We start from the raw sequence: 15,609 nt of genomic DNA on the forward strand, positions 1-15,609 counted from the left end.
TTTCAGTGTTTCCCCCTTGACTATGTGCCCTGGTCCCTCATCCTGTGTGGTCCTCATTCCATTGGGTGACATTGCTTTCATCTTAGTTACTTTTCTAGTTGCTGTAAGAAAACGCCAGGGTGGAAGCCGCTTAGGGAGAGTTATTTTTGCCCAGTTTGAGCGATGATGGCGTACACTCAGCTCACTCCATCACCTGTGTGCAGGCTAGGATCTCAGACCGAAGAACCATGTCATCTGCCATAGGTGCTTCTTTTCAACACAGTTTACCGAGTCAAGATGATCTCCTACCATATTGCTGGAGGCCTGTCTCTCAGGAGGTTCTAGAACTCACTGAGTTGACAACTCCCGCTAACCACTCTAGCTTCTATGGCTGATATGTGGAGGATTGTCATCAAAAAGATGTTAAATTTTGTCAATTTCTCTTTCTATACCTACTGACACAGATTTTTGTGCTTCATACTTTTAATGTTTAATGATTTAATTTATGTTGAGCAATCCTGTGTCCCAGGCATAAATCCAGTTTTGATTATAGGGTGCAATCTTTCAAATGTGCTGTTCATTCTCTTTGCGAATGTAATGTTTCCTTGATTTTTGCCTCTATTCATGTAGTTTTGCTTGTTTTTGGCATTCTTGTCTGGCTTCGCGTGAGGGTCATGCTGTTCTCATGAAGTGAATTTGGAATTATTTCCTCCTCTTCAGATCTGCAGGATTTGAGAAGGATTAGCTTTAGCTTTTCTTTGAATTCATTTTTATAGCCTTCTCTTACCTGGATATTTCTTTGTTGGGAGGTTGTTAATTATTCTAATTATCATTCATCCAGTTATATTTTGATTTTTCATAATCACCTTAATAGTTTGTGTGCTTCTAGAACTCTATCCATTTCCTCTAGCATGTCTGATTTGTTGGAATACATTGTCCATTGTAGTTTCCTTTGTACCTATTTAGTATTAGTTGCAATGCCTCCTCTCCCATTTATAATTTTGAGTCATTAGAACAAGTTTTGAATCTTGTTTTCTTTTGTCAAAAAGCCAACTCCAGATTTCCTTTCTTTCCTCTCCTCCCCCTTGTTTTTCCCTGTTTGTTCTGAGGAAAAACCTAGGACCTCTAAGTAAATGCATGCTTGCTTCTGAGCTACCCTACCAGCCCACAAGAACCTTAGCTCCATTCAAGCTTCCTGATGGTTTTCTTGTCTAGAATCCTTTGTCCTCCCTCCTTTCTACACATCCTATTCCTGTGCCACTTCTTCCTCTTCCTCCCTCTTTTGAGACTGAACCTTACTATCTTGGCAAGCAGTCCTAGCTGGATCTCAAATGCCAGGTCCTCCCACCTCAGCTTCCTGGATCGTGGCCGTGTACCAGGTGGCCTGCTCTTTCCAGCTTCATAACAACTTTTCCTCTTATGGGCCGTGTTTCTGCTGTCGAATATCTGAATTCTTTACTAAGCATTCAATTCTGAAACACTTCCTTCTGAAAATGTAATGGTTTAATATTTAAGCAAATAGAACCTATCCATTTGCAGTTAGTTTTATATAAAATGAAACCCATTGCTTTTTGTTTTGGAAGTTTAATTATTCCAGCACCCTTTGCTGAAAAGATTTCTTGCTCCCTTGAGTTGCTTTGCATATGTATAAAAAATAATTATTATTCTAATAATTATTTTGAGCTCTTCATTCTGTTCTGTTGCCTGTATCTATCTATCTGCCACATCTTTGATAAATGTTGACTATGAAATATTAGGTAGAGTGATTCATCCCACTTTATTCTTTTTAAGGTTTAAAAAAGACAATCTCAGGTTCTGCCTTCCCCAAAGAGTTTAGATCAAATTTGACTCTTTCTGGAAAGAAACAATCAGTGGGACTTCTATAGGCTTTCATTGCACATAGAGAGTGTGGGAGCTGTTGTTGCCAATCTGGTGTGTTTTCTGGTGTGTGTCTTTATTTGGATCTTCTTGGTTTTATACCTTTAGGTTTACTCTACATTTATAGTAATTTCCCTCACCTCTGCTTTAAATACTTTGCTTTCTGAGACACTGATGAAATGAGTTCAATAGCATCGAAATGTAATAGTGATGACAAGACAGTGTCCAATCCATCACTTACAAAATGCCACAGTAGATCTTCTTTACTCTTAACCTGGGCCCCATGTGACCCCACTGAAGTGGATAGTAAACCTTACATGTCACCTTCCAGTGACGTATTCCCAACAATTGGCCTGTAGGGTCATATCACGTTTGACTACAACACCCATTTGTTTGTTGTTCTGTGACGGTGCAAGTGAGTTGTTCGGAAATCCTTGTTGTTTTTTTCTTTTCATTTCTTTCTCTTTTTGTTTTTGTTGTTGTTTCTTTAATGGAGGGTTTCTTTCTCTTGGCTGTCCTGGAACTCACTCTGTGGACCAGGCTGTTTTCAAGTTCAGAGATCCTCTTGCCTCTGTTCTGGAGTACTGTGATTAAAAGAGTGCATCGCCATAGATCACATGAAACTCAAGAAGGATGAACAAAATGCGGATGCTCCACTCCTTCTTTAAAAGGGGAACAAAAGTAGCATTAGAAGGGGATAGGGAGGCAAAGTTTAGAGCAGAGTCTGAAGAAACAGCCATTCAGAGCCTACCCCATATGTGGCCCATACATATACAGCCACCAAACAAGATAAGGTGGATGAAGCAAAGAAGTGCAGGCTGACAGGAACTGGATATATATTTTTTCCAAAATGTTTTCTGCTGAGTGTTTAGAAACTAGCTTTTTAGATCTTTGATCCACTTTTAGTTGATTTTAATGTATGGTATAGCATGATGGTCAAATTTGCTTCTTTAACCACTTTCACTTTGTAAAGCAGTTCTCTGTACATCACATAAATGCTAGCTTATAAAACAATTCTCTGCACACTACAGACAACACCAGCTCATTCATCTCTGGGCATCATAATCTGCTGTTCAGTTCTTGCACTAACAGTAGAGGAAACCATAGCTCAAAGGTCTCGGGGATCGTCTAGAATTCCCTACTCCATGTGTGCAGCAGATCTGGGCTCATGTTCTTTCTCTGGTCAAGTGGTGAGATGTGGGTCTCTCGGTCCCCAACCTATGAAGAACGGTTAGAATCTCCCTCACTTAAACCTGTTCTATCTCTTTGCCATCTTTCTCCGGGTAGTCATGAGTTTGTATAGGAGCTTTAATAAGTACTAACGATGGTCTATTCACAGTGTGACTTCCTTAAACTATGATGTAGGTATACATTTTATTATTATTTATTTTTTATTGCTGTTTTCCCTCCTACTTTCAGAGAGATGGGACCACATCACCACTACTACAGCGAGAAGGCCAGGAGCAACTAGAGCACCGTCAAATCCTATGGGTAAGACAAGCTCTCAGAGGAAAAAAGGAAGGAAGGATTTTCCATATCAGCTACCTGTTTCAGTGGGTATCCTAGTTTGTGTTTCTATGGTGATAATTAAACACCACGATCAAAACCAACATGGAAAAGAAAGGGTTTATTTTATTTGGCTTATGACCACCAGCATAGGGATGGTACCTTCCACGGTGTACCGTGTCCTTCCCCACTGATCGATCACTGAGAAAATGCCTAACAGCCTGAGCTTATGGAGGCCTTTTCTTAAACACGGTTCCCTCCTTGCAGATGGCTCTAGCTCATGCCGACATAAAAACTACCCAGTACAGCAGTGATTATCTCTTTTGTTCTGTGGTCCCCAGAACTTGATGGGTTTGACTTGGAAGACTCCTTGGATGATCGGAACGATCTAGATGGCCCCAAAAAGCCACGTACAGGAGAAGGAGGAGATAAGTTCTAGATGCTCGACATCACAGGCCAGTGCTACAGCTCCTGGTATGGTTTGTCTTATACCTGCAATGGCGTTCTGAGACGTCCAGAGTACTGTAGATCTGGGCCAGATCTGGGCCACGTCGAACTGTAGGAGAACCCCACAATGGTAATACTGATATATTTTGGTCTTGGGATTCCCCGAATTATTGGGAATCTCAATAACTATTGTCTGTGTGTGTCATATCTATCTCTGTTTATCATCTATATATTTAATTTTTTTAAAAAAATCAGTATTGTTCGTATAAAATGATAATACTAAAACAATACATATTAACATAAATAGCACATTGTATGAGTCTGTGTCGAGAGAAAAACAATTTGTCAGAGAGTGGCATTATTTTATACTTCTTAGAAATTTCTAGAATGTCAATCTTGCTAGGAGATACCTGGATTCTCATATTGAGATATGCAACTTGAAAGCTGTCCTCTGACCTACACAGACACGCACACACACACACACACACACACACACACACACACACACACACACACAAATACAATTAAATTCAAAAGGGTTTAAAACAGATATATAAATGAATAATACATTTTAAAAGGTGTTTAGTAACCTTTCCTCACTTAGTTCTCCTTTCATTACTTTTCTGGTTGCCCTGAACAAGGACCTAGCAAGCGAAGAGAAGAGGAAGGATTCTTTCACCTTATCATTTTAGAAGCGATGAGGCCCCGATATGACTCTGCTGCTTGCTTTGTATCCACACACAGGAAGTGCAGAGACAGAGACAGGAAGTGGGCTAGTAAAACCCAGATGTCAACTTTCAGTGATGTATTTCCAAAAGCAGGCCTCAAGAGTCCCAGCACATGAGCCTATAGGGAAATTTCATGTTTGAATTACAACACCCGTTCAATGGACTTGTGTTCATTTGTAGTTTTCTAGCCTTGCAGGTTAGTCTTTTAGAAAACCTCGTTCTCTTATGGTTTATAAAACTTCAGTGTAATGCTGCATGCTATAATAAAAAAATCTAACTTGCTTCTAACACCACCCATACCACTGGAAAAGACTCACGGTAGCTTATAAAGGCTTTGCCCGAAATCTTGTCGACACGCACCATCAGTGGCTGTCCTGGACTGATGGATTCATTTCATTCAGTTGTAAGAAATGCTTCCCAAGTCATCCAGTTGGTACGACGTTCATTCTGTCTGGCAAAAGTGGTCTCATGACACAAAGCAGACAAAGTCAAGTAAGAGAAGGGACAGTGATGCCAGGGGCTTAGCAAATCATTCCCCTGTCCTCTGGAATACAGCAGGACGGCTTTAAGCACACTTTGCACACAGAGCATAGGACATTCAGGAAGATGTGTACTTAATTACTGAACTATGGTTAATAATGATTCTGCTTCTCGTATTAGTCATCTGTGATTGTGTCGCAGATTGTGAGAAAGTTGAGACTTATTTTTGCAGAAAGGCATTAATCTCCTTGGTTCAGTTAAGAAGCAGAGTCTTCTATAGAGTCAGACCTCAGAGAGCTGCCATCCAGGCAGGGGGATGGCGTCTCATCTGAACTTAATTATAGGATTGTATTCTTCTCTCTGTGGTCACACAAACACTCAAGATGATTGGACGTTCTACAGAACATATACATCGGCAGTGAGCTGTCTGAGGGGCTGGTTGAAATTTTGCCTACCCCCTTTCTTCCTTGTTCATTTCCCTCAACCTCCTTCCCTTCCTCCTCCTTCTCCCCTTCCCCATCGATCCCTAGTATGAGCACAAGGTGTGGTTCTGAGACCTTACATCTGCTGTGCCACTGAACCACACTCTCAGTTCCATGAAGAACATTCACGTGTCATGGACAACTTTAACTAATCCAAATGTTTGCTGCTGAGATTTTTTTCTTTTGGCCACTGAAATGTGTGGTTTTTCTGTAGGTTGGTCAGACAAGGATCTTGAAGATATCTTGGGAGACGGGGAATACAAACCTGACAAGAATAAAGGTAGGAATGTTGCTTTGTCTGGCAACACATGGATTCTCCTTAAAATGCTAACCATCCAGCCGCCATTTAAACATGTCACTCTCAGCCTCTGGCAAATCAGGCTTCGACATGTGCACTTGTCATGTGCAGTGGGCTCTCACTCTTGCTGGTGGGGGCTCATTTGTGAGCCATCCTGGGATGCTACCCATTTGCTCTGTTGCTCTTTAAGCCTAAGCTGGTGTCCCCACTACCTAGGTGCACCTCGTAAGCCAGTTTTCCATGCAGTGCAAGGGTTTAAACTTAACATGGCACACATTTTAAAGAAGCCCCTAGCAAATCAGATGTTCACAAAATTCCTTTGGATTCCATTTCCCCTTCCCAGGAAGATTCACACTTCCCTCCTATTGGATCCCAGGAAGGGGAAACTCTCCTTGGGGTGTATCATGTGAGTGAAGAAACTATTTTTAATTAAAAAGGCAAAAAGTTGGGGGAGGGGAAGGGGAGGGAATGGGGGCTGATTGACAGGAAGGCAGGAAGGGGAATAACATCTGAAATGTAAGTAAAGAAATATATCTAATAAAAAATTAAAAAAAGAAAAATTAATACAAAAAGCAATTTATAAAAAAAATTATTTAGTGAAAAATTAAAAAAAAAAAGAAAGACAAAAATTCCCATATTGTTCCTTGCTGGGTCCGAGCCCCGAGTCCTGTTTATCAGTTGATAGAATCCATTCTTACCTTAAAGATCATGGGAGCTTTGCTACTTTGCAACAGAATTTCAAGGTAGCCATCCCTGAGGTTTAACTGTGTTTAAATGTGTAGGAAAATTAAACCACAGGATCAGACTGTCTAGAATTTTCCATCCAGTCTGACACACAAAACAAAACACAAAACAAAAACAACCAACTGAAAAAGAAATAAAAGCCCTTAATATTAAAAAAATAATGTAGCACAGGTCAGAGTTTTAAAACGGTTCAGGAAAACTCCTACAGAATCTTCATCCAGCCTCGCCCAAGGAGCCTCCATTGTAGAACTATAGAGATGGTTGTTCTAGATCGGAAGTTGTTATCTGTGAAATAAAGTCACCTATTGACATTTTGGAAATTATGTTAGATCTCATTGTGTGTGTGTGTGTGTGTGTGTGTGTGTGTGTGTGTGTGTGTGAAATTTTATCACATGTATAGATTTCAATAGCTCTTAACACAACCAGGGAGAGATTATCATAAAATCTTTTCTGCATGCTGCCCCTTGAACAGTCATGTCCTTCCCAAGCCTCATGTTTGCAGTTTCCACAGCTGTTTGTGACTGAAACCTTTCTTCACACATCTGTCAGATGGGATCTTAAGCTTGGATGGGGTGAGATGTCTGAGGCTTGTGTGGTGAAGTACATTCCTGTTGGAACCCATAGGAGTCACATGCCACAGTTGTGACCTTTCAAATAATCACTTTTGACAAGATGTTGGAATGTTGTGGTGTTTGAAACCCTTTGTTTATTATTCCATGTTATGATGGACAAATTGTAGCAGGGTCCAAAGAATTCAAGCTTTGAGTCCATCAAGACCCCTCTTTCCGAGTCCAGGCTGAAGTTAAGCATTTGCTTCATTCTTGTAAGCGCTGTGCCTTGCATATGGGAACGGTGTTCAGTTGCTTAAAATGGCCTGCAGTCATGTTTGTCCCCAGAAACACCTTTCCAGATGGTGTCATCCGGAGGAAAAAGTTGTAAAAGCCTCTAAGTTAAATTTCCAGGGGTCAGGAGGACACGGAGCATTTAAAGGGTGACAATTGGTATTTCCAGATGGGGAGAGAAGGGCAGTGGTTACCTCTGTAAGCGTGCATGGGAATGAAAGCCTGAGTGACAGGCAGGGGGCTTCTCTTCATTAAATGTACTTGTTTTTGCAAGGAAGAGGTGTCCGGAAATTGTTTAATTGGGCTCACATTGGAGCTCATCTTGTAAAGAATAATTAATTGTTGGCTACGGTTACTCCCTCTGTCACCCATCACTGTAAGTGTCGGAAAAGAAGATCAAAGGGCGACACGGGAACACGGGTGACATTCACAGACACCGTCCCTTCCACCAAAAACCAAGCTCATGATGGCGAGGGAAGGGGAAGCATCACATAATTTCCATACATTATAAACTCAATTAGCAAAGTTCCTCGACTCAAGTCTTTACAACGTAGCTTCAGTCGTTCTGGCGTGGATTTGTCAAGCAATATGTTATCCGTTGTGTATTTTTTCCTCCAGACAACATTGTTGACACACTGCGAGTGTGTACCTGAGTCCTCCAGCATTTCTTGAAGTGAGTGGCTTGCAAACCTTCTGTTCTTCCTCCTCCTTTGACCTTTCAGGACTCACACTGTTGCCATTTTTTGCAAATGGCCTTGTTCATTTCGTAGTGTGGATGAGAGAAGGTCCAAAGAGGTTTCTTTGGAGTTGTTTCCACAATATTTCTGGCTTTAGCGTGGGGACATACTGTTCCATGGTGAGGAGACACATCAGACACCCACAGTCGCTCCAACAGATCAGGGAGTGCAGCATGAACATAGGGAAGTTGTTGAGCTGCTCTTCATGTATAACATTGGGTGTTTTGATGTAGATAACAGCGCATTACCTACAGAGTACTCTCAGTTTTGTGGTAGGAAATGGATGAACATGGCTGTGAGAGATTTTGCAACTGCAGGAATACTATATTCCCTGGTCGTTAGCCCAGATAGTACATTTTGGAGTAGTTTTTCTGTTTGATCTTGTTCAGCAATTATAAGTTTTTTTTCTTTTGCAGCAATATTTTCCTCTATTACTTTTTTTTAGTAATTATAAGTTTTTTACAGCAATATTTTCCCCCTTTTTTATTACTTTTTTCTGTTCTTATTACTTTTTTTCTCGGCAGGGTTTTGTTTTACAGCCCCAGCTTGCCTAGATGTCATGAGCTTTCTGACTTAGCTCTCTAGGTTAAGGGTGGCGCCACCTGGTGTAGCTTTATTTATTGACTAAAAGCACCATAACTCTCTTGCTATTTTTTGAGACAATTAGAGCACTTTTTAAAAATATTTAAAAGCCCTTGCTGTTTCTTGCTGGAAGCCTGGAACACTCACAACGTCCCCAGCAGTTGTCGACATAATCACTCCACCATCCCATGATTCTCTGTGTCCTTGACAACCAGATGTGTCAGGCACTCGATGGGAGCCACAACCTAGGTGGCCATCAGAGAGGGGCAGACTCCCACCTCATGTCCCTGCCTCTCCCAGGAAGTGGCTCCACAGGACTCGAGGCTGACGTGTGTGTGTGTGTGTGTGTGTGTGTGTGTGTGTGTGTGTGTGTGTATTGTCATCTTTGTTTCTGAGCTGCTGAAAGTCTGACACTTCTGTTAACAGCAGAGCTTACTCATAATTTCTTAACCCATTGTCTTTCCCTATAAGAATAATAGATAATCAATAATTAATAGTAATATTAATAAAGGAAAGATGTTTATTTACCTCCAAGTTCTGGGAGCCGGGTGACCAAGATGGGTGGCTATATCTGGTGAAGGTCTCACGTTGCACCCTAACATGGCAGAAAAACAAAAGGGCAAATGGGCACAGACCCATAAGGCAACACAGTCTGCTCTTGTGGCACCGAACAGAAGCATCACGGTTTTTACCGCAAGTTTCCGTGGGGACAAGATTTATTCAAACCACTGAGCACAACTTCCTCACTGAAGTAATTCCTCTTATTCTATGGGGTCCATCCAAGTAAAGGTGGTTGCTATAGCGACAAGGTCCCTGTAACCTCAATCGGGCAAGCATCATAGTTTTGTAATCTTTGCAAATTCAATCAGAACAGGGCATTTGTCCTGGTCACAGTTTCATGTCTTTGAATATATGTGTTTTTAGAAAGTCGGTATACATCGTGATCTCATGTTCATGCCCTTGACCCAGTTTCTCCTCATCGTTCTATAATAATTCACATCACCAAGCCCTTTTCCATATATTACCAAACATTTTACTTGGCTATTTTTCAGTGGATGGACTGCCAGACCGAAGGCTTCATGAAAGAACTGTGCTGCTGTGAACGTCTGTATATGGCCGTATAGAAGATTTCACACAGGCATAGTTTTTAACTGTCTTGAGTACTTGTGGGCATTGGCATCCGCTCAGCATCTGCTAGGGCCTCTGTGCTGGGTTCAGACATGGCTCCGTTTCACTTGTGGGTGCCCCTTTAATACCCGAACAATATATTATATATTGTTTCTTTACTAATCTCACTGCACTTGCCCAAAATTCTCCTCCTGAGACTTAACCAGAGAACAGAGTCTCTGCTGGGCTTTTCTGAGACGTCCTTTGTCGGTGCAATGAATCTGAGTCTTCACCTTAGCCTCAGGCAGACTCTTCAGACAGGGGCAAAAAGCAGCCACATTCTTCACCAAAACACCACAAAAACAATCTCCAGGCCACACACTGAAATTATTCTCCCTGAAGCCTCCTGGGCCAGGTCTATGCAGTTAAAATCACTCACAGCCACAAAGTCTTCCTGCCAGGGTGGCTCATTGGGCCCCACTCAAACCATTTCGTGGCTTTCCAAATCCAAAGTCCCAAAATTCACGTTCTTCCAAATAAAAGTATGGTGAGGCCTATCAGTAATACCCAGGCCTTGGTATCAACTTCTGACTTACTTAGGGTTTTACTGCTGCGGACAGACAGCGTGAATGAGGCAGCTCTCACAGGGACAACATGTGACTGGGGCTGGCTTACAGGGTCAGAAGTTCATTCCGTCATCATCATGGCAGGAGCAGGGCAGCGTCCTGGCAGGATGGTGCAGGAGGGGGTGAGAGTTCTCCATCCTCATCTGAAGGCTGCTAGCAGATCACTGAGAGAATTACAACCCACACCCCCAAGGCCACGCCCACTCCAGCAGGGCCAAACCCTCTCCAGCAGGGCCAAACCCACTCCAGCCAGGGTCACACCCACTCCAGCAGGGCCAAACCCACTCCAGCCAGGGTCACACCCACTCCAGCAAGGTCACAACCACACCCACTTATTTCTGGCTCTTATTTCCTTTAAGTACGATATCTGGGACCTTTTGGTGGGACACCATCTAGCTCCTTCCCTCTATATCTATTGTCTGTCCTTGGTGCTCCAAGCTGTCCATGTATGTCAGTTTATGGCTGGGTTTTGCTTCTAGTTGCTTGAATGTTTTGTGTTTCATGTTTAAAAGAAAAACATGGTTAAATCTTTAAATGCTGGTTGATTCCTCCCTTGATTTAGTTTTAAGTCCTTTCAAGAAAGGAACAAATAAATAAAAAGCAGTTTAAATTGACCTTTGGAGACCTGCATCATAGATAACTGGTTATCTCTGGTGTCACAGTCATGCATGTCTCTGACTGGATCTGGTATCAATGGAGGAATGTAGCTAGGAGCCTAGGTCTGTCCACTGGGGAAGCTCCCCAGGGGGCTGGCTAAATGTTTACACTAGCTGATCTTAAAGGTGCCAGCAGCTTCAAACCTTCTATGGTAATGGAGCTGTTAGCTGTTTCTCTTAGAGAAATCTTTGACTGTGATTATTGGATTCAACAGCTAACAAGGTGCTTCTTTTAAAATGACAGCTAGAAAAAGTAAAAATGGTGTTTGATCTAAATACTAAAGATATGTGTTGTCACTTCATTTTTTTTCTGTTTGGTTTTAAATGTATAATGCGCTCTACATGTCTTGGCTATAGGTGACTGGCTTTTAAGTTATTGGGTATGGTTAAAAATTTGTAACATTGGTAACAGAAAGTTGGCTTAAAACTGGAGTCATTCTAGACAACACGTGGCATGAGCCAACATAGGGAAACAGGTCTAGATTGGGATCATATTTTAATATAACTCTTATCATGGAAACCAGACTTTTAAAAGAATTTAGGACAATGTCTCTTTGGTGAGGTATTAGAGCCTGCACCATTGCTCGTTCATATGCAAGACTTGGCAGTCATACTTTATAGGTCCAGGAATGGACTTGGAGTTTTGGAGAGACTGGATTTTAGAGAATAGATTGTTTGTTGGAGGGTGACTTTTGCTTTCCAAAGTTATGGCTGTGCTCTTGTGTTACAAGGGAAACTTAAAGATTGTGGTTAATGATTGCCAGTGTTACATTGACTACTGTTTACAGTTCGATCACAGAGAGACGCAGGATTCTAACACACATATTTGTAATTAAGGAAAAATCAAACAGGTGGAGATTGTTACGAAGGGTTGATGAGGCTATGGAACTTATAAGAGCATTACAGCCTGGTTGCTTACTCCAACCGCTATTTCAAGAAATACCTATAGAATTATTATAGGTTTAAGAGATTGTTTTTATGCTGTTTCTTTGCACTCTGGGGTTGTTATGAAATATTGCATTATTGTGTTTTCTTGGGTGTTGTTTGCCTTGACCATACATTTGTATGACTTTTTGAAAGAAAAGTGTATTCACTCTTATTTATTTTGATGAATTGTTCTTTGGCTGACTTTTGTCTGTGGTCCCTCTGCATGCAGTTCCCTCAGTGGCCAGCGGATGGCACAGATGTTGAGTTACAGATGATGTTAACATCTCCTGTTACAGATGATGGTTAAGCACACTATAGGTCCTCTGAGTGAGCAGCAGATTTTGCATTGGGTTCTGTTGTTTATGACCTGGAGTTTGCCTCTCCCCTATGTTTATCTCTGCTGTTAACTGTCATTCATGTCTCTGACTGGATCCAGCCTCACTGGAGGAATGTAGAGCTCTGTGAACTGGGTGACTGCTGGTCTCCTGGGAGTCAGGTAGTACTGTCTCTGTTTAGTGTGGGCCTCCTGTGTCTCTGGTTAGAGCAGGCCTCCAGCGTCCCTGGAGTACAAACCCACAGGCCTCAGAGAATTTTGAGAGAGTCTGTACTATTATTTTCTATCTTCCCTTCACATTTCCTACATCTTTAATAGAGTACAGAGTTGGCAACTATGAATTATATTTCCTAGGTGTCTCTCAAACCAAGAGTTTGCATGTGACTAAGTTCTAGCCAGAAACATATGAACAGAGTCCATAGGCAAAATGTCTGCCATTTTCTTCTTTATGTTTACCCTCCCTAGCTCTGAGGATCAAATTCCTATATTCTTAAAGATAGTGGCTTTATTCAATATCAAGAATGTATGTGTAAAGTGTCAACATCTGGTGTTGGGAATTGTCTTATTTTGTCCCCCAAAAGCCTCACTTCTAGACCTGAGTGCCCCTGAGGGCTTCAACTGATAATAAAGAGTTGCCATAGCCAATGGCTGAGCAGAAAGATAGAAAGACAGGTCAAGGTATTGGGAGAGAGGAGAGGATGAAGAGAGTCACCATGATCTAGAGTTAGAAGGACCAGATTTAAAAGCTACAGGAGAGAAAGCAGCCTATGATGTAGGTAGAAGGGAATAGGACCCTATTGGGGGAGTGGGGTTTTTCCCAGAAGATAACAGGGCAGCAAAGATAAAACATAGATTTAAAAGGTGTTAAACCTGGGATGCTGAGTGGAAGGGAGATGTATGGTAGCTGTCAGGAGAATTAGAAATGTGTCTTTCATTCTCAAAACCGGAGAACTCTTGGGCAGGTGCCATGACTGTACTAAGGAGCCAAAGTTGTTTAATTAATTCACTGCTACAGTCTGCTACATTGAGGTCCCAAGTGAGTGTCGCATTAACCTGGACACGAGTTACACAGCCCAGTCAGCCAATGCACAGTTTATTCAGTTTCAACTTCTTTTAAAGGCAAAGCAGGATAAAAGTTTCCCACCGTTTCTAGTTCTCACCAGCTGCTATTTCTCAAGCAATAGCACATCTTGGATCAAAGTGACCCAAACCTCCTTGCAGAATCTGTCAGCAGTCCAACTCTTTTTTTTTTTTTATTAACTTGAGTATTTCTTATTTACATTTCGAGTGTTATTCCCCTTCCCGGTTTCCGGGTAAACATCCCCCTAATCCCTCCCCCTCCCCTTCTCTATGGGTGTTCCTCTCCCCATCCTTCCCCCATTGCCACCCTCCCCGCAACAATCACGTTCACTGGGGGTTCAGTCTTAGCAGGACCAAAGGCTTCCCCTTCCACTGGTGATCTTACTAGAATATTCATTGCTACCTATGAGGTCAGAGTCCAGGGTCAGTCCATGTATAGTCTTTAGGTAGTGGCTTAATCCCTGGAAGCTCTGGTTGGTTGGCATTGTTGTTCATAAGGGGTCTTGAGCTCCTTCAAGCTCTTCCAGTTCTTTCTCTGATTCCTTCAACGGGGGTCCCGTTCTCAGTTCAGTGGTTTGAGCAGTCCAACTCTTAGACGTGTTAGAGGTGCTGCTGTCTAATTAAGCTATAAACAATGTTACTTTCTCATGAGAAAATGACCATGAAGTCCATGTCCTCAGGTTTGCAGCTTATTTGGGAGACAGAGCACCAGGATCCTCTGCTTGAGGAAGTTGCCTCCTCTGTATCTCAGTGTGCTGAGAGTGACCGAACCATCTTAGGGTGCCCTGCAGCTGGCAAGCTAGGAGCAGTTGCCTCATGACATTTCTCTAAATTAAAGAAAAATAGTGTCAACCCTAATCGCTAGAGAATGGCTAAGCAGACAGAGGGACCTGTGGCCCTGAATAGCCAGAGAAATGCTGCCCTCTGTGGATTGGCTGCCTACCTTTGGGCTATCACAGGCAAGGGAAAACTCTCAATATTTGCACCAGATCCAGTCTTTTCCAATAGTTTGGCCTGTGCCCTAATTAACTTAAAAACACTTAATAATTTTAGTATTAATAATTTATTCCACATTTCAGCTACATAATTCAGACTGTGCCTAAAATGGGAAAAATGAAAGGAAGTAAATTCTTAGTAATCTAGGATGTAAGAATCAGGGACTTTAGAGAATTATACAGCCTTTGTTGTATAACTAAACCTTCAAGAAGTTCCTCTTAAACCTTGAGTGTAACCAAGCAAGACTGAGCCAGAAAGCAACATTCTGGTTCACTTTTATACTAGACTCAAGGACAATCATATACAATACACACATCAATCACAGACATTTTCTTTTGTCTTCTCCTGTTTACATGGAAAGCAATGGAGCCAGAAACAAAGATGATAAACTTCAGTCCAAACACAAGAAGCCAATTAAAATAACAACAACAATAAAGAAACCTGGTTTGATGGCACACACTTTTGCTGGGGGGGACAGAGACTCCATATCCTCCCTAGCCAGTCAGCCAGGCTGACCTGTCCTATTCCTAGTCAAATGAAAACTCCCATTTTATAAAAACTGGTGGATGGCACCTGAAGAGTAAACTGCAAGGTTGTCCTCTGGCCTGCACACATGCAAGTTCACATATGCAGAGCCACAGGACCAAACTAGCCTGTAAAAGGTTTTTCATGAGCCAAGAAGATAGCTCAATGGGTAAAGGTTCTTGTGTGGCCAAGCCTGACATAATCAGTTCAGTACCTGGGACCTACTCAGAAACCTGACTCCTACCAGATGGCCCTGACCTCCATGCTTTGAGGTTTGGTCTGTTGCTCTGTATTGTAATGCTAACTGCAGGTCTCCCCGGCCTGATTGTGCCAGAGACAAGAGAGTCCACATGTAGACCCAAGTGATACTATGTAAACTTGTGTCCCCAAATTATTTCTGATAGATGAATAAGGATTCCAGCAGTCAACAGCAGGGCACAGGGAGGGTTTAGCATCCCAGGACTTGAGGCATCCAAGAAGAACCATGAGGAATAAAGAAGGTGAAGGGAGGAGGAAGCCGCCATGGGTCAGGTGGGTTGGCTAATTGGAGTTAAGAGCAGTCCAGATGAAACACAGCAAATTATATAGTGGGATTATTAGCTGGGAAACAGACATAACAGCCAGAGGATCCATATCTGCCCAGCTCCTGTGCTGA

General features: G+C 42.1%; 1 long non-coding RNA gene across 10 annotated transcripts in view; it reads left to right on the forward strand.

Annotated features, from left to right (window-relative positions):
• LOC681177 (similar to GTPase activating protein testicular GAP1) overlaps nucleotides 1-15,609 on the forward strand; it is a 106,014-nt gene that overhangs the window by 54,028 nt on the left and 36,377 nt on the right. For 3 of the 10 annotated variants that reach the window (XR_015644984.1, XR_015644985.1, XR_015644988.1), the window contains 4 exons: nucleotides 3,277-3,348; nucleotides 3,705-3,837; nucleotides 5,715-5,780; nucleotides 9,756-9,841. This is a non-coding gene — a long non-coding RNA (similar to GTPase activating protein testicular GAP1). Of the gene's footprint in view, nucleotides 1-3,276; nucleotides 3,349-3,704; nucleotides 3,941-5,714; nucleotides 5,781-9,755; nucleotides 12,220-15,609 lie in introns of those variants that run through there. The other 7 variants (XR_015644991.1, XR_015644989.1, XR_015644990.1 and 4 more) reach the window with 4 other exon arrangements.

The sequence above is a fragment of the Rattus norvegicus genome, chromosome 1 (assembly GCF_021556685.1).
Source record: "Rattus norvegicus strain SHRSP/BbbUtx chromosome 1, alternate assembly SHRSP_T2T, whole genome shotgun sequence".
NCBI lineage: Eukaryota > Metazoa > Chordata > Mammalia > Rodentia > Muridae > Rattus > Rattus norvegicus.